Source organism: Solanum stenotomum, unplaced genomic scaffold, assembly GCF_019186545.1.
Source record: "Solanum stenotomum isolate F172 unplaced genomic scaffold, ASM1918654v1 scaffold35323, whole genome shotgun sequence".
Lineage (NCBI taxonomy): Eukaryota > Viridiplantae > Streptophyta > Magnoliopsida > Solanales > Solanaceae > Solanum > Solanum stenotomum.
Genome location: NW_026033393.1, coordinates 5701 through 11400, shown reverse-complemented (window position 1 = coordinate 11400; position 5700 = coordinate 5701).

Below are 5700 nucleotides of genomic sequence, written 5' to 3'. Positions count from 1 at the left end.
AAAAAATCATTTGAAAATACCAAAGAGGGTTCGGGGTTCAATTTACACTTCGAGAAGGGTTTAAGCATTCGAAGTGTCTGCTAACGTGCGGCTGACCTGTGACTTGACTAAAATATATTTGACTATTTTTTTAGAAAAAATAAAGATTTAGCATTAAAAAAAAATAATAACTTACAATATATTTGATTAACTTTGAGAAAATAATTAAATAAAGGACGCATTTTTTTTTAATTTTTTTTTTTAGAGAAAGGGACCCAAAAATGAAACATTTGACTCGAAATACAAGTGATTAGAATATTAACAAAACTAGATTAATTATAATTTATTTAATTCATTTTGAAATAACGATTTAGACCAATTTAATAAATTAACGCATGAACATCATTTTGAATTAATTGACTAAACTTTTTGAGAAAATGACTAAGTAAGCATTTATAATAATAATTTACACTATTAGATTAACTTTGAGAAAATAGTTAAACAAAGAGCGGTTTTGTTTTTTAAGAAAAATGGGCCCTTAATTGAAATATTTGAATTAGAGATAAGTAATAAGAATTTTAACGAAACTAAATTAGTTGATTTTTATTTGAGTCATTTTTTGGTTTATGAAAAACTGTTTTAAACTAATAATAAAAAAAAAGTTTTGACTAAAGATTATAAATGAAAATACAAGAGTTGATAAAATAAGATTTTTAGAAACAAAACAACACAGATAAATAGTTCGTCTTTTGGGGAATTCAACTAAGTTAATTAAAAATTCTAAAGTTAGAGTTAAACAACAAATAATAAGTAATCACAATTAAATAATTAAAGAGTAAGGGATAAATTGAATTCGGCCCCCTTTTGGGCCAATTTCGTTGGCATTTTTTGGGGTTTAACCAAAACCCGTTTTTGGTATACAGCTGATGTATATCGGCTCTTTCCGTGTATCTCCTGCTTTCGAATCCTTGTCTTTTACTTCATCTCTATATTTTTGCATTCTTGACCTGTAATTCGTTGTATAACGAGTGTATACTGTTGTACACAATATGTATACAGTTCATTTCTTGGGCTTTTGACCATTTATGAACTAATTTCCAGCAGTGTTGGGTCATCGGGACCTGTAGCAGCTTTCGAATATATAGGGGGGCTAACTCGATAAATAGGGATGTTGGGTTTCAACCCAACTCGAGATGCAAGGAGCGAAGAAGAGGGTCCGATGAACCCAAATCGAGGTTATGCATAAAAAATAAGAAATAAGAATTAGTAACTATTCAAAATTGGACACGCTAAAGTAGCTATGTATGCTTAAGGATGAATAACTAAATAAAACATCTACAAAAACTTTAGTGCTCAAGGATGATTTCTTTTTTTTTAACATACTAGCTAAATCCATTCAAGGTAACCTCATTAAAACTAAACAATAAATCTTGAACCATTTCCTACTACAAATACATTCACGCCAATAGACCCATGTTAAGCAAGTTTAGGCATCACAAAATGTATTCTACTAATCCAATGACCAAAAGAGGGTAAATGAGCTTGGACCAAATTCTTTGATTTACAGATAAAGAGAACTTCAAGCAATTACCTTTGTATAACAAGTTGCTGTCAACATTTAATCACTAGAATCAGAGAAGAATTAAGTTACATTCAAGGGACCCGGTTGAACTTTGAACCTAAAATTATATGTTTGTATAAGAGGGTCATTGATATAGGAATTCTACCAGTGAAGCTATGTATTCATGACTAAAATCTGAAAATTACAGCAGCTCAAAGTGCAAACTAGTTGCACCAAAATATGAACATAGCATAATTTGATCACATAACCATTTAAATCGGTGAGGATTTTAAATAAACAAGTTAAGCTAGGTTAAATCAAGACTTGAGACAACCAACTGACCTTCACACTTAACATAATAATCAATAGCAAGAGAATGTATTTATACAACAAGAGAGGGATCAGTGATCAAAGAGTGATGCCAAAATAGGAGCTTATTTTCAGAATAAGTACTAGTTGGCTTAAGGCGACACTAACGCAAACCGACCAACAAAACACTGAATGGAAATTAAAGAGATCGTGACATACAAGATCAAAACATAATAATAACAAGATAAAACACTGAATATACACCTCTCCTCAACAATGCATATTTAAATAGCTCATGAGAACAAACATAGGCATCACTTGTCGAGAGACAGACGATGTCACACATTAAATTATCCTAATCATACGAACTGATCTCTTTAGAGAGGTTGAACCTTCATGAATCGACCTTTACGACATTAAATTCATGTCGATATCAAAGGAAGATGGTCAGATGGAATAAACGACCAGATACACAAAAACTTAGACAAGTGGACAGTTTAAAACGCCTACAAACTTAAGAGGACTATCTCCAGAGATTAAGGTTGGAACGATATTTTTAAAATAAGCATGCTCACAGCCGGAATGAGTTTAAACTAAGAGAAAACATCAAGCAAATAGCCTATAACAAAGTAGTGAGCCAGACAGAACATTTATGCATTTTGTAAATAATCTGGTAAGCCATATATAAACGATATTAAGGACTTAATCGTTAAATCCAGACAACCACATACACAGCTCATTTATATAGGCAATCAACACCTAGTTAACAAGATCGAAACAGGAGCGAAGATAGATGGAAATCCAAAGTGTCAAACTTTAAACTAGCAGTGGTGAAACGATTTTAACCCAAACAAAAGCTAAAATAAGTTTTTTACCATGAACATGAGATAATTAAGAGAACACTGAAAGATGAACCAATTACTTAAAAGTGTGATTCATACTAGATTTCCAAATATACAACATATGATCAGAATACAGGGGAACTAAGGTTACCTTTCTTAGGGCAACGAACTAGAAACGACGAGCTTTATTATGAAGCAACCCCCACTACCGCAACAAAGTTTTGTTGGAGAATCCTCCGAGTTTCCGAAACCAAAAGCCTCGATTCCAATGAAGCTATTTGAGTCGATCTTAATATCCAAAATATCTATTATTTTCGAGGTGAAATTAGGTGATCTAATAAAAATATGTTCTCTTTGTTTTTTTTTTTTTTGGTCTCCTCCTTCCGCCGATGGGTAAGGGGTGGTTATATAGAGGAATTAGGGGGTCAATTTAGGAAGGAAAACGGGTGAGAAATTGAATTTGAAATCTGAATTTCCTTTTTCCAAGGCCATCAGTGAAGAGATTTGGAAATCTCTGAAAAGGGGAAAGAGGGGACGTGAGGGTTTGACATTGAGGCTACTAGAGTATGGGTTCTACAGGGTAGTTGGATGGGATTTTTGCAGCGTGATTTTTGGGTTTGCTCTGCTTGCTGCGTCGATTGTCACGTGAAGAAGAAGAAGACGAGCTGGGGTTATTTGGGTTGGGTCGCGTACTGCTGATGGAGTTGTTGTACGTATTGTTGTTGAAAATGGGATATATGAATTGTAATTGGTTTTCTTTTGGTGGGCTGGACTGCTTTGTAATGTCATTTGGGTATTTTTGTTATTGTGTTAGTGGGCTGGGATTATTGAAGAATTGCAGGATGTATGGGCTGCTGGAAAATAGGCCCAAAACTTGGTCCTTTAATATAGCCAAATGAATCATTGATCTCACCAAATAGAATTTCACTAATGAAGTTGGCTAAAACTTAGATAGGATGAATTAATATAATTAATTTATGAGCTTCTTAATCTTAACGAAATAAAATAATCAACAATATAAACTAAAAAAATATATATATAAACTATTATATAACTAAACTAACTAACTAAATATTTAACTAAAACAAAAATCTTTTTGAGACCATTTTCGAATAATCATAAAATATAATAATTATATACATAATTATGTAAAACATATATATTATCTAAAAACTATAAAAGTGACGAAACTTGCAAACTATATATTTTTCTTAAAATTGTAAAACTAATTATTTTGACTCGTTTGAAATTGAAGAAGCTCGATGATTAATTTATTTTGTGGAGGTCAAAAATTGGGTGTCAACAATTATCAACACCCCACCTCACCTCACCCACCTCGACTACCATCACCTTTATAGTGTTTATCTAAATGGCTAAATTATATAATAATATTTTATTTTCGTTTGTACCAAACAAACCCTTAAAATAAAAAATTTAAAAAAAAAGGAAAGAGCTCCACCTCTTGGTTCTTCCTTGTTTTTTTTTTAAAAAAATGGATCGTGAATCTAATTCAAATTATATTCAAAAACTAGTTCAAGAGAGGAAAATTTTCAAGACCATATGAGGAGGAGACCATCATCTCATTAACATCGATGTATAACTATATCACACCCTCCTTCACGATCAAAATTGGACATTTAATGTGTGTGTTATTTCAATAAGACGACCCATTATCGGGTGAAATCACCTTTAATCTGATATCATATTAAAGAAATGGACCTTAGTTAAAGTGTAACTAAACCTTAAAAACTGAATTGTTCAAAATCATTTTATAAAGAAATCAATCATTTCATTAACAACACACTTTTTCTCCTTCTTTTTGTTTTTAATTCATTTAAACATATTTTCATAATCACTTAGACCAGATGAGAGAGAGGAAATGATTAAAGGAATAACATATCAATAATGAGATTCCAATTATTTGTGTCCATAAAAATATAAATTTATGTATAGCACTTTAACATTAATTGTGGAGCCATGCATTTCTTAGGTGTTTTAGTCTTTGGAAGTAGTGGTTGGCTGGGGTTGTAGCGTTACCCCCACCCACCCCCCACCCCCCAAAAAAAAACATTTTAATAGTTGAAAAAGTTTCTTCTTTTTGCTAATCTACAAAACTTTTACTTTGTTTATTTGTATGTTGATTAAGAAAAAAAAATGATTGGAGGGTGTGGTGGGATAACTAAAATTAAAGATAGATGTTCATGTTTTAAAATTTATGAATTTTTAAAATATATTTATGTAAACATAAAATAATAATTGAGTTCATGATAATCAACTAACTATAAATATATTGTGTCAATTTCTTATTATAAATGCAGAACATTAACAAAAGTTATTAAATTTCTATTATCATATATCTTAAAGGCTATATCCGTGCGTCCTTATTGAAATAATACTACTTTTTATGTGTAACAATTCATCCTAAATATTATTCGCTTTGATCTTAGGTCCTTTACTATTATAAATACATTCTCAAAGTGCTCAAAATCAAAATTTAAGAATGGAAAACCTCTTATAAAGGAGTACTTTACTATGTGCCAATTTAAATTAGTCAAATTTGAATTATTATTATTTTTAAAAAATATAGAATACTTAAATAAAGAAAAAAACCAAAGGAACTTTTTGCACTTGCTTTTTTGACATAATTTTACATATAATATATTCTCTCTTGCTTTACTTGGAAATCTTTTATCTATTTATATAGCCCCATGTGGAAGATATTCTTTGCTCCCTACTCTTCCTTGCATCCATTAACACTAAATCAATTTGAGCTTTAGTAAATAAAAAAGTAAATTAAAAGTTAAAAATAATTAAATGTCTTAAGTTTGAGTCTCATGGTTAATTATATCAAACAAAATTTTCACGAGTTTGAACTACGGAAGAGAAACATGATTACACATAAGAAGAAGTGTTGACAATATAATTAAAATAATAAAAATTTAGTCTATCAGACACAATTTAATTTTTTAGATGAAATAGACTCACACTTCGATATGATATTATCAAATA